This window comes from Molothrus aeneus, unplaced genomic scaffold (genome assembly GCF_037042795.1).
Source record: "Molothrus aeneus isolate 106 unplaced genomic scaffold, BPBGC_Maene_1.0 scaffold_80, whole genome shotgun sequence".
Lineage (NCBI taxonomy): Eukaryota > Metazoa > Chordata > Aves > Passeriformes > Icteridae > Molothrus > Molothrus aeneus.
In genome coordinates, this window is record NW_027099232.1 from 992 (window position 1) to 24362 (window position 23371).

Genomic DNA, 23371 nt, shown 5'->3' on the forward strand with positions numbered 1-23371 from the left:
AATATTTTATTTAATTTTTTAAATTTAATTTTTTATTTTTTATTTTTCTATTTTTAAAGGTTTTTAGTTTTTTTATTTAGTGCTGCCCAGACCAACTCAAGCTGGTGATTGTGGTGGTGTTTGAGGGTCTTGCATTACGGCACTACCTTTTAGGGAACTCTTACAGCACTTTACAGCACTTTACAGTTTTTGTTTTTCATTTATTTTAAATTAATTTTGTTTTTTTTAAATTTTATTTAATTATTTTTAATTTTTTTATTTTTAAAGCATTTTATTACATTTTATTTGGTGCTGCCCAAACCTGCTGTAGTGCATTTTTATACTTTGTAATACTTTGAAGTCATTTTGTTTTGTATCCCCATATTTTTCCCAAATGGTTTATCCCCAACTGTACCCCCCTCCTTCTACCTGTGTTATCCTCTCCCGGGATGAGATCATCCCCAAACCCCACCCTGGCTCTCTGTCAATCACTCAGCCTCCCATCCCCTCCATCCAGAAGTTTCGGTCCAAGTCGTCGAGTGATGAGCCAGAGGCCAGGGGTCAGCCCCCCAAGCCTTGCCCCATACGCTGTCCTGTATGTCTGGATCCCCCAGCATCCATCCCTTAGGGTCACTTAATGGTTGGTAAGATGTTATCTACTTTTGGTTTCCACCTCCCTTTAAATGTGACCTTGACACATCTCCCTGGGGCTCTCGGCAGGAGGCCCCTGAGGTGCAGGAGCTCCTTTGGGACTCCTAATAAAACCTTGGATTAACCCCTGCTAAGAGTCGGCCCTTTCTCTTCTACTGCTGTTTCTGGTGTCTCTTGTGCTGCACAGGGGCCCAGCCCAGGTGCCCTCAGCACCCTCGGGGCACAGAGAGTGTCTCCCCCCAGCCCAGGTGCCCTCAGCACCCTCGGGGCACACACAGAGAGTGTCTCCCCCCAGCCCAGGTGCCCTCAGCACCCTCGGGGCACAGAGAGTGTCTCCCCCCAGCCCAGGTGCCCTCAGCACCCTCGGGGCACAGAGGGTGTCTCCCCGCTCTCGGCCGTGCCGGGGCTGCCGACTCGGGACCGGCCGAGGGTTACTGAGAGGCTCGCACAAACTCGCTCGGCCGCTGATTGTGGTGATGAGGGTCCCCAGGACGAGGGAAGAGACGAGAATCTTGACTCCACCTTTCAGAAGGCTGAAATATTATTTTATCATCTCTATTATATTAAAAGAAAATGAGATAGTAGAACTATACTAAAAGAGGAAGGAGACATCAGAAAGCTGGAAAGGAATGAATAATAAAAACCTGGGACTGCTCACAGCCCCGACGCAGCTGGACCATGATTGGTCATCAAGTAGAAACAATGCACAGGAGACCAATCCAAGATGCCCCTGTTGCTAAACCATCTCCAGCCCACACTCCACAGCCAGCAGATTGTTACTGGTTCCATTTCTGTTCTGAGGCTTCTCAGGAGAAAAATCCCAGCAAAAGGATTTTCATCAAACACGTCAGTGCCAGGTGATGGCACAGGCAGCATCGGCCGGCCGAGGTCACTGTGTCATCCCTGCCAGCCCAGGTGTCACAGCAAGGAGCAGAGTTCACCCTGTACTCACCCTGTGCTCACCCAGCCCTGCCAAGGGACCGGCTGCCAAAACAGAGCCATGCCATGCATGCCAGTGTCTGCATGGCAGAGAGAGGACATGAAAAGCCACTGAGGAAGCTGCCACCTCCTCGCTGAGCTCTGCCCTGCAGGCCGGGCCATGGGCAGCCACTTTGGGAAGGCTGCATTTGCTGCCCATCAGCTGCTCTGTGTCTGACAGGAATTGAAATAGCCCAGGTTTGGGTTGGTGCTGAGCAGAGGGCAGGGAGGAGAAAGGGAGAAGGCTGTGCTGCAGGCCAGGTGGATCCAGGCAGAGCCAATTTGGGCAGCAGCCTTGTCTAACAGCATTTCATTTTCCACTTCTACTACATTACGTTTCATTTTGCACTTCTGCTAGAACTGCATGTCAACAGCTTTCAAATATCCTCCTCAGTCCCAGCAGCCTGCTTGAAAGTGCTGTGTCTTTATCAGACCATTGATGGTCCTTCTGAAATGTGAGTCTCACTGGCTGCATCCAAACCTTGTGCTTGAACAGCATTCCTAAAAATTAAAGCAGATTGGGCCTTTGGGGAAGAAGGGGCTGCAAAGCATCTCCTAAAGCATTTTCTACTCCAATTTCATTGTGGGGAAGTACACCTGAAGGATGATGCAGGGATTAGGATTGAGACAAAGATGAGTTTGGTAGGTCAATTTTACTTGAGAGCTTGAGAAGCACAGGAAGCCCAAGTGATGATCCCAGAGGGTTGAACACAGAGGTTTCACCCTCCCAGATATACAAGGGCCTTACCTTAAAACCACTGCTCACAGCACACAGCTGTCTCAACACTGCATTAATGTTTTCTCCTCTTTGTGCATGTGTAGAATTGAAATCCCTCTTGGGGAAGAAACTTATTCCAAGTAAATTCCTAAACAATCAGCTGAAAAAAACCCTGAAATGTTCTTTCCTCTCCTTGTATATTTTTAAAGCCTTTGACATTTGAAACACTGTTCCCCTGCAAGGCCTTCTCCTAAATCCCAGCTTCTCAGAAGGCCCAAGGGGACAGGGTTGGCCAAGGGTGGAGCTGTTCTGGATTTGTTGGTGGTGGCTTGTAGTGAACGGTGTGTTCAGAGCTGCTCTGCTGGTTCTGCCTATCACTTTGACAGGGAAGGAGTGTGCTGGGATATGATAAATCACTAAATTGTCACTTCTAAATGCTGCTTGCAATGAAAATACTGTGCATAAACCCTCCTAAATGGTGTTAAATTTGTCTGCTGTATTTCTTCCCTCCCACCCCACCACTGCTGCTCTAAGATCCCTTAGTAGCTCAGTCTTTCTTTGTGTTTTGTTTGACATTTATGCCCACTTTCCCCAAAGCTCTGGGGGTTCTTTTTAAAATATGATATCGATTTTTTTCTTGGTTTTAAAAAAAACCTGAAATACACACACTAAAGAAGCAGGTCTCCATGGCTCAGCCCTGAGTGGTAAAGGAAGAGCAACAGGAAGGGTGGTTTGTGGTGCTGGAGAAAGTCTCTGCCAGGCTTAAAGGAGCATCCCACTTCGACAGATGACTTTTTTTTTTTTTTAATGAGTTATGGTGCTGGCAAGATCTGGAAAGAGTGCAAGTCCCTCATTCCTGTTTGGATGTCTTGTTTTAAGAAATGTGTTCTTTCAGTTCTTGGAGAGCATAGTTTTGGATTCATCCTCACATCCTCCAGTCTTGGTGGCTCTGTTGTTTTTTTATTTCCCTTTCTCTGCCCTTTTCCCTGCACTCACGCCCCTGATGGCTGCAGGGGATGTGATTCAGGCACTCATCACTGCTCTGCAGCTGCTTTACAGAGCTAAAACTGACTGGGTCTTTCACCCTCCTCTCATAGCAGTGGTGCAGAGTGAGACACGTGGCAGGGCAGGGCTTTTAGCTGTTGTTTTATCTTCTGGTTTGATGTTTAACACATGAGGCAGGACCCCAAGCCCCTGCTCACCATGTCAGGCTAGGCTGCAGGGGAGCACATTGACAGCAACACAGTGGCTGCACCACAACCACCATCAATCAATCCGATAGAAAAAGGGTTTAAGGCTTCTAACAGTGCCACGGTGACTGAGCTGAGTCCAACCTGGGTCTAGCGTAATCCCTGATCTGTGTAAAGCCCTCTTCTGTGCTTTCCTGAGGCTGGGACAGCTGGAGAGGTTGCTCTCCATGAGCACAGGATGGCAGCTGTGGGCTGAAACTCGCTGAGCTGCCTCCCCAGTACGGGATGGGCTTGTGAGGGATTTAAAAGAAAAAACATTACCATGTCTTTGTCAGTCTGCCATGCTCACTTAAGCTGGCTGTTGGTGATTTGTAGTATTTTTTAAAAGAAAAACCAAATGCTTTCCCTTTACAAGGAAATATGCTATGAAGAGGGCTTCAAAGGAAAGGTGATTAGTTACTATCCAACTGTTGCTAAATTCATTGCTTGATGGTCCATATACTGCATCTTTTAATGTTACTGATACAGACCATTCCCAAGCTGTTTGATAATTATTTATCAGCCATCTGCATCAGCATCATCTGTATGACCAGTGATGGCCAAAAAGCAGGAAAGAGAGAAAGGACTTAAGCTGTAGGCAGGAAAGGGAAGGCAGAAACCAAGCAGCAAACAATTGGCACCTGGGCTCCATTGAAGACTAAAAGTGGGAAAAAATGGCTTACTTGAAAAATCTGCTTATTGTGTGTGCAGTCTCCAAGGGGAAACAAACAAACCCATTCAAAGGAAGGGAAAAAAAGGCAAAGAATTAAAAAATCCTTGTGCTGTTATGCACAATTGGGGGGTTTAACTCTTCCCAATCTCTTCCCAGTCTCAGGCAGAAATATTTCTATAACCAAACCATCTCCCTTTTTAAAGCATTTAGCTGGATTGAGTAATTTCTTAAGTCCTCCATCATCAGGACCAGTTTGGGTTTGGCAGCTCAAACACCTTGGCAAGGCCAGGACAACTTCAGTGGTTCTCCCTGTCCTGAAAGAGAGGAGAAAAGGGAAGTTAAGCTCACTGCAGAATCAAAGCCTCCTGCATTTCATCTTTTGGCTTAGATTGCTCACCATGGAGTATGAGCCATAAAAAAAGGGGAGGTGGAACCAAATTGAATTAAAAAGTGCCCTTTCCCAGTGCTTTTATTCCAGACATTCAAAGGAAGCTCATTTTTCTTCTAGCATTCTTTCCCTCATTTTAGCAGAACCATTCTCATCCCAGACCCCACTCAGCAGTTGTTCAATCTTTTGGCACTGGATCTGGACAAAGGAAGGGACACATCTGGGTCACAGGAAAGCACAGAGGGAAACCCTCCAAAACTGGCCAGAGAAAAATGAAATGCAGGAAGACTTACCTGCAGCTGGATGCTCTTTGCACTGGGCTTCCTTTAAAGGAATGGATTTGCTGCTAAACACATCTCAGGCTCAGATGTGACCAGGGAGAAGGTGGGATGGAGATGAGGAGTCAGACAGGGAATAACCAGGGAGATGCAGGGCCCAGGAACATGAAGGATGGAGAAGAGAAGGAACAGGGATTGTTCTCCTTGTTTAGATCCATCAGTGCTGGGAACTTGGGAAGCACATGAGGGTACCAGAGGGATGCTGGGCAGGAGCAGGAGAACTCCAGGATAAGGGCAAGCTGCTCCCACTCCAGGGCTGGGCCAGGGAAGGAGGGGAATTATTTCTCTCCCCTTTCCAGTGGGATGCAGGTGCCACCCCATGCAGAGGCAGGAAAACTGCCTTGCAATCAAGTACAAAACCTGCCTGGCAAGCCCAGGATGCCAGCAGCCATTTCTCCTGGATTTCCTGCTTACAGGCATTTTAAGCTTGCTTTGTCTCAAAATGCCCTTTTTTGCCAAGGGCATTCCCATTTCTTCTGGATCCTGAACAGAGGTTTGGAAAGCTGACTTTGATGAGGGAACTGTTTCCTATTTTGATCTGTGTTAACTTGGAGTTTCCCTTGGCACCAAAATCAGGGGGTGAACCCAACCCTTGAAAGGCCATAAGATCCTAACTATCCAATCCCCAATCCCCTCAGCATTGGCTTGTGGAACCTTCTCAGGGTTAATGTAGCAAATTAAGGGTTTGGCAAGTTCAGGATCGAAACAACCAAAAAGATTCATGAAAAAGAAACGGAACTGAGGCTGGCTAAAAGCTGACGACTCATTACAACAATTCAGTGAAAAGGAAGCAGGAGTGATCCTGTGAAAAACACCAATCACTTGTTTTTAAAATTTTAAAAGTTTACCAGTAATTACATGCTTATAAAAATAGTAATACAATCCGAGTAATAATAATTTGGACAAATTAAATTAGGACAATATGAGACAATAGAGACAAAGAGTTACAGACAGTCCGGGTACCTTTTTCTGGGCAGCATAAGCCCGAAAAAGGACCCCCGTTAACAAAGGATTAACCCTTAAAAACAACAGCCTGTTGCATATTCATACATCTCATACATGAGGAATAAATTCCATTCAGACACAGGATTCTGTCTGGTCATCATCAACTTCTTCCTCTGAATCCTAACAGCGCCTTCGAGGCAGGAAGAAGTTCGTTTCTTCTAATAAGAGAGCAATAAATTCTTTTTCTCTGAAAGATTTAGGTGTCCTGTAGCTGCTATCTCACTGCGAGTCCTTTCTTTAAAAAAAGTCTCCTACATAATATAGTTTCTATTTTAACATGTTGTTATAACCTAAAACTATATTTAGCACGCTATTGAAGAGAATTAATACAGCATTACTTTTTAACACAACACATATCATATCCATTTTACTATTTGCGAAAAGCCACTCACAAAATACGCATTTTTCACATTTTCAATACTCACCAAGCCATCTGGCCAGAGTTCTGTGCCCACCGAGGACACAGAAACCAGCAGGGACCTTCCTCCCATTCTCCAGCACAGGCGGCTTCCCTCCACACGCAGGGAGCTGCAGCCACTCAGGGAACACCGACTTAGACACAACAGGAGAGGCACAAGGATAATTTGGAACTCGTTGCGACCTCAATGCCGCCCAGGCCCAGGAGAAAGCACTCTTACCATCAGACGGAGCGGGGTATTTGCTGTACCGCCCTCTCTTCCCCCTACCCAAGGCACATGAGCACACTGCCGCCATCATTGGAAGGGCAAGTGAGTGCCGCCCTCAGCCGCCATCTTGGGTGTGGCGTAAAACTGACCCTTTTTTGTCTCCCCTTTCCAATTTTCACCCTCAGCAGAGGCAGGAAAACTGCCTTGCAATCAAGTACAAAACCTGCCTGGCAAGCCCAGGATGCCAGCAGCCGTTTCTCCTGGATTTCCTCTCCGCAATCTTTGGTACTGGCAGAAGCCACTCCCGGCCGAGCCACCATCTTTGTTGTGGTACCCTTAAGCATCCCCCGCTCCTCACAAGGCGTTTCTCTTGCTGGCTGCCTCAACCCGGTCCCGACGCCGATCCCGTGCTCTCAGCGCCATTTTCTGCTGCTTTTCCCGGCGGGAGAAAACGGTTGGCGGGGTCAGCGGCACTGGAACCCCGCGAATCGCGGCAGGGAGCGGCGGAGACGCCTCTGCCGGAGTCCTGCTGCAGCCGCCATCTTGAGTGCGGCTGGAGCCCGACCCGGCTCACGCAGGATCCTGGTACGCGGGCGCTTCGCCATCTTGAAACGGGAGCTCTGTCCCCTCCGCGCCTCCGCCGCCCGCCGAAACCGGCCCCGCCGCTGTCGTTCTTCCCAGCCACCGCCCCGCACGGCGGCCCCTCAAGCCCGGCCGCGCCCCTTTGCACTCCTCGCTGTGCTTCACCGCTCCCCTCTGTGCACAGCACCGCTCTGTGCCCACAAGGTGGCAGCACCGTCCCCCGCCCGGGCCGGGCTGGACGCGCCTTGGGGCAGGCAGGGAACGGAGACCGAAGCTGCCGGAGATTGATTTTGGATTGATTCCCTTCAGCCCCAGCAGCTGTTCCTACGGTTTAAGGGCACTTGATTGGTTCATTCCTAGGTAAAAACATTATAACATTGGTTTCAAAACGACTACGCATCTCTAGTCAGAGTTTCCTGCATTCCTGTATACAATAGAATGGATAGATTATTTCCAAATCATTCTTTCCAAATGGTTTTAGAGATAAATTCTAATTCTTTGCCCACACCTATAAAAACGAAAAACTTGACAGGTTTTGGTGTTCTACACCCACCCCTCCGTGTGAATTTTCTGGCAGCTTTTGGTCCCTCTGGGGCAGGGTAACCCAGCATGACCCCCCCTCATTCCCCACTCACCTGCTCCTCCATCACAGCCTGGTGTGACCTGTTCACAGGAGTCTGAGGATGAGGGAAGAGACGAGGAGTTGACTCCATGTTTCAGAAGGCTTGATTTATTATTTTATGATCTATATTCTATTAAAAGAATAGAAGAAAGGATTTCAGCAGAAGGCTAGCTAAGAATAGAGAAAGAAAGAATGATTTCACAAAGGCTTGTGTCTCTGACAGAGAGTCCGAGCCAGCTGGATGTGATTGGCCATGAATTAGAAACAACCACATGAGACCAATCACAGATGCACCTATTGCATTCCACAGCAGCAGATAATCATTGTTTACATTTTGTTCCTGAGGCCTCTCAGGAGAAAAAATGCTAAGGAGAGGATTTTTCAGAAAATATCATGGCTACAGCCTGGCTCTCCCTCCTAGGGACATTGCGGTGCCCCAAATGCCATCAGAGCCCCCAAGTCTCCAGCCCCTCTCCCTCAGCCTTACTTCCTCACCCCCAAAGAAGGCACAGAAGGAATCAAACTGCCCTGGACAGCAGAGTGGTGCTTTATTCAAGCCCTTTCCACAAGTACATCTCCCCCAAAAGGGACTCTGCTGCAACAAGAATGGGGGGCAGCCCCCAGAAGTTCCTCCCCAGCCCTGCAGTCACAGGAGAGAGGCAGAAAGAGGGAGGGGCAGCAGAGAGGACACAGGAAGAAAAGTAAGAACGGGGTGCAGAATGAAGTTGAAAAAACAACCAAAAACAACAACAACAACAAAACCTGGGATGGGCAGCATAACAGAGAGGGATTAAAAAAGAACGGGTTTTGGTTCCTCAACTCTTCCTCATCAATTTCCTTATTGGTGACATTCAGCAGTGATGCCAAACAAGCACAGAAAACAAGTGCAAGAAGAAATGCAGATAGTCAGCAGCCACCACCTATCAAAATTCATTTTAAATAGTGTTCAAAGGTCTCTGAGAGCAAGGTGAGGTGTAAATGGAGATACTCACACAGAAGTACTGCCAGCTGCTATTTTCAACATTTCCTCTGAGTTTCCTTTTCACTTGTTTATCTCTCACCTAAACAAGAGAAAAAAAACCCAAACAAATGTGACCTTTCAGGCAGACAAAAAATGTAGTTGGTCCTTAAGAAAGCATTTTATTCTGCCTGTATAATAACGTGTTGGGAACAGTAGGAGCTTTTAGCAAAACGTCTCTGTGCTGTTGCAGTTGTTGTGCCACTGTGAGAAATCACAGGCATGGCTGCAAGGCTCCTGCAGCTCACCCTGGTGCGGGTCAGAGACCACTTATCCCTGCAGGGATCCCTGGGAATAATGATGGTGGGAAATGTGGAGGGAGCTGGATGAATAAATACTTGCCATTTCCTTACCAAAAAACCCCTCAAAACAAATCTATAAAAACAGTTTGCCTCTGAATTAGGAGAATTTCAATTAACTCTTTTAGGTCTGCTTTTGGTTCAACATTCATCAATCTGAATTGGAATATGCATAGAGGAAGTAATTAAAGGGAGCTGAAATTTAAGAATAAAGGTCTATTTCCTTGTTCATAACCTACATTGAAAGACATTAAAACCCAGTGTTTTGCTTTAGAGCTGCTTGGCATTGACTTCATTCAGTCTTAGACTCATCAGGTTATAAAAAACAGAGGGAAATATATTCTCTGTTTCATGAAGAATGCATTATTAATGAGAAAGGCATAGCTTTATCAGAGTCACTGCTGATACCAACATTGCTTGGCTAAGTTCAAAGTACTGACACAAGAACATCATAACAAAAGCAACGCTCATCAGAACCTCAAACATAAAGACAAAGTTTTTCTTGTTGCTAAGGTATCTCCAGAAAGATGAGCAAACTGAAAATAGCACAGGAAATTTTAAACCCATTTCTCTGTTATTTTTCCCTTAACTTCCTTGTGGGCAAGAGAAAACTCCTAATCCAGGGAATGAAATGTAGTTTTCATACCTCAGTCATGAGTAGTCCCCTCAGTTTCAAGCAGACCCAGTGCTCCGTGAAATCTTAGAAAGGGTCAAATCATCAGTATGAAATTCCAATTCTATTTGTCAAAGTAGCTATTTTTTCTCCATTCCCCTCCCTCCCTAACATCAAGTGGGAAAGGCTCAAATTGAAAAATAATTCTTACAAAATTATACTTTGACCTAATAAGTTCGCTACAAGTTGCACCAGAAAGAGAAAGGAGAGCAGAATCAGAGGTTATCAAACTCAATAGAAAATCCAGCTCATGCTATCTCCAAAAGCCTCATTTCATTTATCCAGGATTAAAAAAAAAAACCCACATAATAAAAACTGCACATATTTTGTTAAATGCTATCATTTCTATCTGAAATATTAATTATTACTCTGCTTTTCAGAAGTGAATTAGAAAGTTTTCTGCACCCACCTTCCCCAAATCTGATTCTAAGTGCTTGCCAGTTTAATCCCTTAGGAAGCAAAAGTAGCCCCATGTGTCTCAGGATCAATAGAAACTAAACAACAAAGCTTGACAAAGTCTATTAAATTGTCAATAAAGTCAATAAATATTTTCCACTGTAGAGACAGCTATCACCAGCCTGTGAATTTGGCTAGGGCAGGTTTAGTGAAGGAAAAACGAGGTCTTCATTGCCAAATCAGTCAGGAGTTGTTCTACTCTACTGCCAGTGTGAGGTGAGTGTAAACAGCACATTCCTCACAGCATCCCCCACAAAGAATTCCTCTTGAAAATGAAGGCTGCTTTGAGTTGGACCCAACAGATGAGAACTCCCTGGTGTAGCACAGTGATGGCAGCATGGCCAGGCTCTGCACTGGAAGGCTGGGACCCAGCAGCAGATTCCTGACCAGATCTCCAAGGCTGAGTGTGCAGGGGTGCTGTGGTGGCCTGGCCCCCCTGGCCGCGCACTTCCAGCCACCATCACTTCCTCTCAGAAGGACAGGAGAGAAAATAAGAAAAGCAGGAACTGGAAAGCTCAGGCTAAAGTCAGGCAGGTCACTGATGAAACAGAGTTAACTTGAAAAATCTTATTTATCAGCAAATAAAAAGAGTATTTAATTATGTTATTACACACTATTATTAGACAGTCAGCCAGCCAGCCTGACCCCAAGCATGCTGCAGCATCGGGGCCAGGCAGTGCCCATCTCCCAGGAGCTGATTTACCCATCCTTCTCAAGGGAATTGACCTGCACACAGTTCCACAGTGGAGCTGCCAGGCTGCCAATAAAAATATCTCTGGCTAAGAGTCAAACCCTAATACAGAAACCATATTAAATGATTAAATGATATTGTGTTACTGGCTCTTTCTTCTATTTCAAATTTTGAAAATTATTCCCAAGAATTTTCAAAAGATTTCATAGGAAAAAGGTCGTTTTATGCTAAGATGTAAGGTGTGCATGATTGAATGTTTCATTCCACATCCTTACAAGCTGAGCCTTGACCAAGTTAAGAGGTGGAAGGACATGCTCACTGTAATGGAAAGATGGAAATAATGAAACTCTGAACACAAGAGAAAGGTTCACAGAAAAATTAAAATTCCTTGCTGAGCCAAGACAAAGGAGATAATTTTATCCAACAGATAGAAAAGCTCAGGTCAGAATAGTGACCGTTGCTTCTCAAGAGCAACATCCATTGAAACACAGAGCCTGCAGGTGGAATAAGGTTAAACCTTCCCAAAATGGGAAAAAACCCTTGACTCTGACCTCGATTATTTCATCATCTACACTTATTTACCATTTGGAAAATAGTACTAGAGTGTTCTTGTGACTTAAAAATCTTTGTCTGAAAAATCACCACATTAGAGAAAATTTTACGTCAGGATAACCTCGTGTTGAAATTATCCAAAAGAACAGGATAAAGTGAAATGATCATGCTGCAGATGTTTTTCTGATTTTTAGCAAATAGAATGCACTCGTATTGAGGGATGTTTTGAACAAAACAAACACATTGACATTACTGCATGGTCATGTGCAAAATATTCCTCTTAATCTTCAGTGCCTCTCACAGAATTAGCACCAGGATGAAGTTGCCAAACTGAAAAACACTGTCTAAGGAGTGGTGTTGCCCCACACATGGGATACCTGTGTGCGCTTCAGAGAGATTCATCCTGAGTTTGCTCCAGCCCCTGTAAACACCATAAACATGAGGCAACCATGGGACTGTTCCACAGCTTCTCTCCAAGCTTGTGACATGGGTTTATGCCCCCAATAGCTATTGCAAGGAGTGCAAGTCAACAGCAAGGGGTGGCAGAATTGGACAAAAATACCAGCATTATTGGCACGTGAAAAATTCAATATTGATTGCCTAAAAGACCTGAACTCTGCACCTTACCTAGTACAACTTCCATATTGAGGGTTTGAAACAGACACTGTAATTTACAACTTCTAATTTTTATGTCCTGTAGATGTGAAATCCCCAGCCACCAATCCAGAGTAACCACCTGAGTAACCAACTATTTGCTATTAAGATTTTATACCACCTTCTCCAGAGTAACCACCTGAGTAACCAACTATTTGCTATTAAGATTTTATACCACCTTCTCCAGAGTAACCACCCAAGTAACCAACTATTTGCTATTAAGATTTTATACCATTGTAAGCCTTATTGCTTACAAGGTTCCTTTTCAGCAAACATACGGGTTGCATGACTACCTAAACTCAACGTATCCCCCACCATTTGTAAACTGTTACCAAGAGAAACTGTTTTTTCTGTGCTAATTGTTGACATCATATATTAGCAGGAATAGAGTGAGCATGGAGTAAGATTTTACACAGCAAAACAAAGAAGGCTCATAGACAGTAAACCCTGGATCCCAGCCCCAAAATCCTCTTTTATACTCATTTCTTTGGCTTTAGGAAGACATTAGGACAGCCTGCAGCTTCGCAGAAATTGAACAATGACAATCCTAGCTAAAGCAGCTGTTCTGCAGATGCAAAGGAAGATGTAGAATGTTTCCTGGACAAGCAGCCTGAAAATGACTCACAGATGAATAAGCATCAACACAAAACACACTGTTACAAACCTACTATTTCCATCTAACAGATAATGAAAAACCATCTGTCCATTCTGGCTATTTGCCAAGCAGCCAGCCCAGCACACCATTTTACTACCTGTATCTAAGGTATCCTACTAATAAAGAAAATTTCTCAACTGTTTTCATTTTGTCTGCACATGCTGATTAATAACTCCATCATTTAACCCACCTCTTCCAAAGTCAGTCATGTACATAACAAGGAGATTAATTCCTGAAAGTATAACTGTGCTCCTCTTTTGGATTTGGAGAAAAAAAAAAAAGCTTCTTTAGTGAAATCAGTGAAAATTAGGGCCAACATCTTATTCTGCAGGAATTTCCCCAGTTAAGCATAATATTTCTATGGCCTTCTAATGATCAATATCCTGTGCTCTCAATATCCAGTTCCAGTCCTGGTTGTCTTTTAGATACCAGAAGCCAGCGGGTATTAAGAGAGAAATTGTACTCAGCGCTACTTTAGTCCAACATTTAACATGAAGAGGATGTTTGCAATTAAAATTCACACAATGCAGTATTTGAAGTGAACACATTTCACTATCAGTAGCAGCACAAGGCAATGATGAAAAATCCACAATGGCGTGGTACTGTGTGCTGCATTATGCAAATGGATGCAGCAAAGGTCAAAGCTCATCTCAATCTCATAGTTATGTCGTCTATAGAGAATAATTAATTTACAGTGTGCTTTCTTATTTTGTGTACCACAACACTAAAAGCCATTTTATTTGTGAATTTTCTTGCTTTATATCGCAGAGAGAAATAACATCAACGGCTTTCAATTTCCTCTTTGGGAACCAGGGGGGAAGGGAAGGGACAGCTCTTTATTTTCCATAGCAACACCAGGCTACAATTAAGCACCAAAAATACTGCCTTTTAATTACTCAAATGCTGTTCAATTTCAGTGTTTAGGAATGAGATTGCTGTGCCCAACAGCTGCCTCATGTTACAAGGGCACAAGTGTTTGAACAACTTCCATGAAGCAAGCAGTGCTGTAAGGATGCAGTTATATTGCACAGCTCCCTACAGAGGGTCACAGGTGAGACGTAGGATATATTTGTGAATTACTGAGGCCCTGTGCTGGGGATGGGAAGTGTGATCCAGAGCAAAAAGTTTGTGAAGCTGGACCATAAAAAGCCAGGATGCAAACCTGAGTCTGAGGTGCTGGTGGCAAGTTGGCAAACTGGTGTTCCATGAGTTCTGATTCTGATACTCTAATCCCCATCTTCTCCATCCACCGGGCCAGCTCTGTTTTCCTCTCTCTGCCAAAAAAACCAAGAATTCCTCAGCTCTGTAAGAAAAATAGCCTCCAAGAGCCATGTTCAGAGCAGCCCAAGGTACCTGATGCATCCTCTTTTTCACACCTATTTTTAAATACATGTTACACATCCAGAGATTTTAAAAGAGTGGTCCTCTGACATAAGCCTCAGGAGAGCAACTCTCTAAGCAATAGGATGAGATGTTGGTGTTCTTTCAAATCCAAGGGATCTTATTCCTTACTCTCAAATATTTGTACTGATTTGGCATTTTGAGCTGGAAGCTAAATAGAGCTGCCTGGGAATCAGATGGGGTCACACTGCACAGATGACAGAAAACTGCCATGACCAAGAAGCAGTAATTCTCTTACAGGAACCCCTGTTTTACACAACTGGTTTACACAATTAACTGAGGACTAATTGATCCCACAGGAAATCTGTCATTCATCAGGAACTTTAACTTCCCAATTCCAGCTTCACTTCCTGTAGCTTATTTTTTCCTTCTGTTTTCTAGGAAGCTGCCTGCTTGTGGTTGTTTCTAAGGAACCTGAACAACGTGACCTTCATGTGATCCAGTGGCTTCTAAAGCTCATTCCCTACTCCTTGCACAAGTCAGAACAACTCTTGTGTGGTTTTTATGTCCCTTAGGTGACAAACTTGCACACAGGCAAGCACCTTTCCCCATCCCTAGAGATCATCTGTCACTGTTACCTCGAGTGTTCATCACAAGATGCAGAACTAGACCAGTGGCAATGCCATCCAAACTCACACAGATCCAGCTGTCCTTCTGTCAGTTACCTTGACACACTCTGGATGCAACCCCAGCAGTTTCCAGGGAAGGTGGAAAAGCTGCAGAGTAGTTAATGTTGACAGTAGTTGCTAAAAGGTCATTCAGAGACATTCATTAGTTGTTTGCTGTAGCAGACAGTCATTATTATTGGCAGCAGAAATTGGCAGCAAGCACTGTTATTGTCAGAAAGCATTAAAAGAGTGTCATTTGTCAACATGTGCTCTTCCACAGAGCAGCAGGCTAAGAAAACTCCATCTCTCAATTTAACTGGAAAAAATAGCAAAAATACCCTGACATGTTTTTATCTGCATCTCTGATGTGGGCATGGAAGATGCTTTAGGAACTCTGCATCAGCCCACTACCCTGCCTGGGAGCAGAAAAGCAGAAAACATGCAGAAGCATTTTACCCTGAATTTCAGTTTCCGGGGTTCTGCTCTGAGTTTTTCCAGAATGAAGAATCTCTGTGACTACCCACCGGTCAGGCTCATTTAGCACTAACTCTATTTCTAAGCACAGAGACTTGGATGTTGCTATGTAAATGAACTCAGATCTGTTTGCCCTTTATTGGGAAGGGGAAAAAAACATAGTAAGATTCAAGATCCCTTTTTTTTCCGTGTATTTCAGCAAATGTAACCATAATACATTAAAGACTTGCAAGGTGGAAGTAAATTATAAATCCAAGTTGCATCCCTCTGTAATTTTGCATTATGGCAGTACAATAATGGAATTAATAAAACTTGCATTTTAATGCTGTCAAGTTACATCAAAAAGCATTACTTAGCACTCCCCAAGCCTACACTCTAATAAATGTCAAGTCCCCAACTATTAGGTATTTAAATATTTGCACAAGGAGTCTTTAATAATGAGAACACACACTGCAGATACGTGTGCTGTTGTACTATTAACTGAAATAAATAACCTGGGACAATTATTCCCAGTCCTAATAAAGCTGATTTGCTAATCAAATGTCAATAAAATGACTTGTTTTTAATATGGACACAATTGCACTAATAACTTAGAGTTATTAAATAAAAGCTTTCAGAATGAACACAGAAGCACTGTTGGTTTTTTTATGGCACCCTTCATTCTCCTGCTGGCTTCCTGCACCTCAAGCACTCAGAATCCTTTTCATTCAGTAAAGCAGTCAAAGGCTGGCACTTGACTTTCATTTCCATCTTTGTCCCTGTCACAGGAGAGGGGACAAGCAAGAAGATGGGAGAGATAACAGAAGAAAGGGAATAGTTTATAGCACAGCACCGTTTGTTTGTATTTATCTCACTGCTCACCAGCCAGGTCTCCATTTTCTATTGGATTGTCCCAACACTTTTCTGTAAGAAAGGAAATAAGCCAATTGCTGTAGCACACTTGGCCTAGCTCAGCCCTTCATTTGACTGTCTGCTGGATGCATTCAGCTTTCCAGGAGAAGTTCAACAGCTGAAAGCCAGGGCAATACCATGGGACGGGAAATACAAAGCAACTCAATGGGAACTGGCAATAGCAGAAGTGTTGATGAAAACCTCATGTCCTTGGGGCTGCTGACAGCTTTGAGTACTCATTTTGACCTTGACCATAACTCTTGTCCTCATTCAAGAGCTTTCCTTTTTATTCTGTTCATTAACAATGAAATTGAATTTCTAAACGGAGTTACACAGTGAAAGAGGGGGACATGTTCTCACTTCAAAGATTGACATATTCTTAAGGGACTTTTCATGTACCCTGTTGGTGAGTCATCAAGGAAAAGATGGTTACTGAGTTACAAAAGCAGTAAAACAGGCAATTTACTAAAACATTACCTGAAAATATCCACGGAACAATGAGTCTGATTAGCTAACAGCAACAGATGGGTTTATGATTACAAGTTTTATGACTCTTGGATAACATAAAGCCCTTTTTTTCTCAAAAGGACGTTGCAGCACTTAATGCATTTGCTGAGCTTAGTGTTGTCAGCCCTATAAATCACTCCAATTGCACTCCCAGAAATAAGATCCGCACTGTATGGTTAGAAATTTACAGTGTGCTAATAAATTACTTGAGAGATAATTTCTGGCTTTCAATATCTAGTCCAAAGAACACTTATTCCTACAGTCAAAGGCATTTATTGCTGATAAAAATCTAAGTATTAGCACCAGTTAGTTACATTTACTAATGACCATAACTTACCTGGAGGAAGTTGTTCCTTACATGTAAAATCAGTAAAAGATGATTTCTGATGATGGGTTTTGATTACACTTGCAAGATGCAATAACACAAGACAGGTAGACTGTACACTTGGCTGACAGCTTTTCATAACATTTCCCTGGCTGGAAATAAAGAAATGCTTCTGGTCTTACTTCAGCTTTGGGGCAAACCAAATTATTCAGTTCCTTCAAAGTAGCCAAAAATCACATTCTCTCAGTGTTTGTTTCAAGCTCTGCTGTGTTGATTCTATCACAAACCAGTATTAATGGAATGCCACAATCACCCTTGCACAGAAATCAAACGCTGAGGCACTACGTCCTGGCACTGTCATACAGTATCCAAGGGCAAGAGAGTCCTTGACTGCAGGAATCATCTTGGTTATTACTCTACTATTGCTATTTTAAAGACTGATATTTATTTAAGGACTAATAATTATTATTCTAATGCCACATCAAAAAACTTACTGACAACACAGTGTTTGACACAAGAGTGAACTTAAAACAAATTAGAATTAGTGCAGCATCATCTCTAGAAGTACTCCTTCAACTTGATCTTCTATTAAGGCAAAAATGGGCAGAACTCAGCTGAAGAGGTGGCAGATCAGAATTATCCCAGCACTAAATAAAAGCCAAGTAAAATAATAACCCAGCAGCCAATTCAGTAGAAATGACAGGATAACCTTTTCCAGCTGGGTGGTTTTAAGTTCCATTAAGGCAGAAGTCCCCAGACTATTTCCAGGGGAGGTGAAGGTGTGGAGACCACAGCTGTTCCACAGACAGCTCATGGGTCACACAGTGACACTCTGCTCACCAGGCTCCTTCAGGCTGAGAAGGTCAAAGGACATATAACAAAAAAACCATTAAAAAGTGTGTTGATGATGTCACATTTGTCCATGAGCAACCATCATTATTCCAGAGAGGCCTCTGTGCCAAAGGATGCCCTCAGAGACACTAAGTCTTGCTAGAACAATCTCTGTTAGAACCAGGGCTCATCCTGCAGAGCTCTGCAGCATCCCCACGTGCAGCTGTCCCATTTGCCCCACGGGAAGCTCTCCCTGCAGCCACATGGAAGCAGCTGCTCACTCAGCCTGCTTCCCTCCCGCCTGGCCAGCATCAACTGCTCATTTCCTGACCCAGAGATCAGCCCTACCCCATTCCTTCAGCACCAGCCTGACCAGTGCAAACAGCAACTAATTTCCTCTTTAAACTGACACTGCAAGGCTCATGCTGTGCACTATGAATACCTTCTTAGTTTTTTTGAATCTTGAAGGAGCACACACAGTAAGACATATAAATGAAGGCTACAGAATTTTGGAGTGCCTGGCATTGGAGTGATGAGCTACAAACATCTGAAAGAGTTTAACAAGACACTTATCCTAATCTGAATTATGTTTAATGAAGTACAAAAAAAATTCAGATTGTTCTCAAATTCATCACGGTTTTACCTTACAATGCTCTGGTCTGTCTGACACACAAATCTGCAAATTAATTAGTCCTCTGAAAGAGCCATGTGGACACAAGATTTCTATCTAAATAGAGACCCCATCCAAGCTGTTTTTCCTGCTTCTGTGGCTCAAGAAACCACCTGTTTAACTGGAAACAACAGATAATTAGCCCATAACTGCAGCTGCTTGCATGTTGTCTGGTCTATTGACATATCCTTGAAACTATTATGCCCAATTAGTAGTTTGGATTGTTTCTCCCTTCTAGCAGTTAAAAGAGAACAATCTCTTGAAAAAGGTGGTCTCTCTTAGGCTTTCCACTGAATATGTCACTCAGGCACCCTTAGGCCACTGCTCTAAGGTAAAAAGCTGGGCCTTGATAAACCACTTGCTGTTTTCCCCTGTAACTAGTAGTGTGCACTGGGCACATGCACTCCATTGTACAGACACTGCCTGCTGAGTGCACTCCATGGTTAACAACCTGAAAGCACCCCTAATTTAAATCACTCCAATATTATATGCACATTCTTCCTGAAGAAATGCAGAATACTTGTGAAATATTGCTTTTAAGAATCATGGTTTAACCTCTAAAACACCTACACACCAAAAAAAGTCTATTACAGCTTGTACAGTTTTACATTTTACTTTGTGGCTACAGTAAAACAAAATGAATTATTTTGGTGCCAGATGAAATATTTTAACAGCCACATTTAAAGTAAGCATTATTTTGAATAGCACTAGAACATGAAAATACTGTATGCCATGGAGGAGTTGCCTTTTGCACAGAACAGATAAGCAAAGACTGCACAACACTACATTAAGCACTGAGATGTACGTGTTCCTCAGAGCAGTTGTGCTTATCAGCTACACATAATTCCCATGTCTACATTCCTCCTGAAGCCATGGCTCCCTGCACGTCTCTCCCAAGCCATGAGGACACACACTACACTCAGAACCGGCAATGCTGCCGCCCAGGACTCGCAGTGCAACCCGCAGGGAGAGCCGGCCAAGGAGCTGTTCCTCCCCAAGTGCTGAAGGCGAGCCCGGGGCCGGCAGAGGCCGAGATGTCTTACAGTCCATCCTGTGGGGCACTTCTTCAATGGCAATGAAGAAATCTATCGGTAGTAGACTCTCCTGTGTGTCTGGGAAGGAATTTAGCAGTTGAACTCCTTACCTGAGTTTAGCACACTGCTCCCTAATTGTATTCTCCCTGCTCTCCTCCTCCAAGTGATGTTAGGGCTCATCTCTGAGGCTGAATTCCCACTGCCAGGCCAATGGCACTTTTATTACCTAGCAGCAGCAATTCTTTGGCATCTTCTGCTGTGTGACTCCTTTGCAAAAGGAGGTGTCAAGTCACCACCTGAATCCCCTGCCAAAATGGCCTTTGGAGAAAGATGATGTGCACCACCAAAGCCTCTGCAGTGACCAGCAGCTGTAGGAGCTGGGACTCTCTCCCTCTCCAGAACCAGCTTTGCCTTGCTGCTATCCGCCTTGCCTTGAGGACACATTTCCATGCTGCTGTCAGCACAGCAGCTTCTGGCAAACACCACGACTGGGGTCTCACGCTGCTTGTTCCCCTTCAGCCCTGGTGCTCAGGCTGACTGCTTGCCCTGGTGCTGCTACTGTGACTGGCCTCAGGCTACACAGGTCTTGGCAGTGCACCTACCCACAGCTTGCCTAAAACATCAGCATCCCCAAAACACTTCACAGGTCTAGGGGAAGGTTTTAGTAAAGTAAAAAAAAATTTTCTGAGAACAAAGAAATATCCATGAATTTGTCAATGATTACGGTCAAGACAGATGGAATTTTTATTTCTAATTGTATACTACTTGACTGATATTTTACTTATTTCAGAGGGATACAGTTTCCTCAGATATTCTGCAGTCAATGCAGCATACAAATTTGGCTACCATGGCCTGTATAAAGAACACTTTTGCAGTCATCTCCAGCCCAGCATTTGCAAACAAAGCTCACTTAGGGAACTTTTCTTACATGGGATGTTTATGGATTTGTGTTGTCTGCTAATGCCCTGCATCAAAAGTGAATTCTTTTATTGCAGCACATTTTTGAAAAAGCTCTTGCTGCATCGGAACCACAAAAGTTTCACAGAAGGTAAAAACCAGTATAAGTCTTGACTGCCTGTAAATAAGACGGAGTGAGAGATTAGTTCCTCTCTGGCATTTCTGGCTGAAAGCAGCTCTAGAAACACGTGCCATGGTAATGACACAGGAGGTAAGAAAAGGCATCGGCCCATTAGTGCAAGTACAAAAACAGCAGAAAGATAAACCAGGTTGATGTTGACATTATCTAACATCCTCCACCAATTTTAACAGATACTGTGTTTTCTGCCTTAAAAACACAACCATCAAAATAAAAAAAAACCAGAAAACAATTATGCCCCACTCCTGCAGCACAGAACTTCAGTTTAGAACATTCTAGTCCAAATTCCAACTCAAGAACCCTTTTTTGGTACCGGCTGCAGCAAATCTCCATGCCTCATTTTGACAATTATGCCATTAAGTGGTTGGATTAAGCACTTTTGTAGTGCATCTGCACCATTAAATACCAGTGGCTTGATGGTGGGAAACCTCTTGCTCCACTGAAGGCAGAAGCCCATCTCATTGACATGCTAGCCAGCCATCCTCTCATTCCCTACATCATCCATGAAAAGAAAAACTATTCTCATCCTATCCCAAACTGCACATGACAGCACAAATAAAGTGCTTTCAGCTTTACAGTATCCATTACAATTAATTATCCAGAAGTCCTTGGCATAAACTGTGAAAAGTCCTTGCTTTTTGAATAAACGGACTCCATCAAAATTCTACATGCACCTGAGCTGACTGCAAATAAACACAAATGTCTGCTGGCATTTTGTTACAAACAAAGGCCTTTTCTCTAGGAAGTTCTGTGACACAGGATTTTACTGCCCTGGATTTCCAGGATAACAGAGAGCATGATGCGTTAGCAGATAAAGCTAAGCATGCGTGCTTTATCATATCTCAAGAGATAAGGCCAACAACAGGAGAAAACACTGATTTTTATGTAATCTTTTTCCCTTCATAAAGTCAGTAGAGCTGTTTCACTATCAGTTTATTCAGTGTCAATTAGACTGCTCATGATGCTATCATAAACCACATAACAAATGAGAAATCTCCCAGGACCTCAGATAATACAAGAAGAGAAAGAACATCCAAGTAGACTACAGGCTAGAAATTTGCAAGTGGAAGGCACAAACTCCATTAGTGCGTTGAACTTACCTAAGCACTGGAGTTCTGTGTAGTTCTAAGGCTACTGAGTTGACAAAAGCTCAAAACTTAGCAATGAATCCCTTTTTCCTTCAGAACTGGAACAACAGAAAAGAAAATCAGCATTTTACCATTTCAGTTCCATGTTAAATGCCATCTTTTGACACCTCATTTGTTAAGGTTAATATTTGCCTTTCATTGTCCCTAAATAAATTCTGCCCATTATACTCACCAAAGTTACCTGGCATTTTATAGTAGAGTCAGCATTTGCTCTGTTGTGAGCTCTGCATAGTAGGTATTTTAAACTCTCTCCTTCCTCTGGGTAAAATTATTTCTGTAAAAATGGCTATTCTAGGCGTCTATTTTGGGATGAACCTATATCATAGCTGCTGCAAAAAGGTTGTCATTAAAATTGAAATGCAGAAGCACTACACTCCTCAGATGGCTTCACCCTTGTTCCACAGCACTTACATTTGTATTGATTTTATAATGAATGCACACGAGATGAGGAAAGCACTGACTTTCCTTGCTCTGCCATGTCCACTGCTGCTTTCCTTGTCCAAGTGAGGTGCAGCGTCTCACTGAACTATTAAGAAAGACAGACTAACAATAGGAGAATGATTTTCTCTTACAGCAAAACCATTACAGAGCTTCCCTCCCGAGGCACTAGGTGTTAACTAGCTTAGTGCATTACAAAAAAAAAAAGACTGACACCTGTGATTTAGTGCTTTCTAGAATGCACAGCTTGGAAAAAAGGCAGTTTGGAATGCCAGTAAAACACTGACTGAAGCACCACTAGCAAGCATCTCCCATCCCATCACCCTCAGCACACAGAGATCCCATGGGTTGCATTGTGTAAGGGTCTCCCAGTGAGGATGGCAACGAGTTAGGCTGAAGTAAGGTACTAAAACACTGCCAAAGATTGGAGAAGCTACCCCAGGACATCAGTCCCATTTTCTTACCTGTGACACCTCTTGAAGATGTCATTTAGAGATAGCACCTAAACCATTAGCTGGCACTAGCGACATGGAGATGGCAGTTCAGCATCAGTGTAAGCACAGCTCAGAATGGCAAAGGAGAGCAATGCTGAACTCACACTTCAACACTGACCTTAAACAAACAAACCCTGTCCATAAGATACTTCCCCAAAGGCAAAAGCACAAGGCAAATTATGACAATGGTCTTGTTTCTTGACAATTAGTTCACCTAATGTGTTTAATACTACTAGAAACAGCATTTGCCACGAGACATTTAACACCAGGTGACAGACACAACGTCAAAGCTTCTTCCCAGGCTCTCTGCTTCAGAGGCAGTTTGCTGTTTGCTCAGCAGGCCACCTCAGCACACGCTGCAGGCTGACAAGGGACAGCACCTTCACGATGAAATGTGCGCAGGTAAAAACACCTGAAATATCACACTTCAGCTCCTGAAATGTTTATTTGTACAGTGCATTAAATGAGAAGACACTTGGGCAGCTGTGCACTCTAAGCAAGAAAAAGAAAAGAAAATCAGTATTACCTGAAAATACACTGTTATGCTAGAAGGAGCTAAGAATAAAACAAAAAAACCACCACATTTTGTGCTTGACATATGATCAGTTATCAATTTTCCATGAAGAGTAGGTCTGTTCTGAGAGACTGCAGAGGTGAAAGATTCCCT

General features: G+C 43.5%; 2 long non-coding RNA genes across 3 annotated transcripts; both read right to left on the bottom strand.

The window, feature by feature from the left end:
- Positions 1-1153: 1153 nt before the first annotated feature.
- LOC136571170 (uncharacterized) lies at positions 1154-6591 on the bottom strand. Of its 2 annotated transcripts, none has more exons than XR_010785674.1 (2): positions 6385-6591; positions 1154-4542 (listed from the first exon to the last, which is right to left on the bottom strand). It is a non-coding gene; the product is annotated as an uncharacterized lncRNA (long non-coding RNA). The 2 variants fall into 2 exon arrangements; XR_010785673.1 differs by lacking the exon at positions 6385-6591 and adding an exon at positions 4910-6287.
- Positions 6592-7854: 1263 nt separating this feature from the next.
- LOC136571177 (uncharacterized) lies at positions 7855-13981 on the bottom strand. The gene is made up of 3 exons (XR_010785678.1): positions 13950-13981; positions 8782-8850; positions 7855-7919 (listed from the first exon to the last, which is right to left on the bottom strand). It is a non-coding gene; the product is annotated as an uncharacterized lncRNA (long non-coding RNA).
- Positions 13982-23371: the final 9390 nt, after the last annotated feature.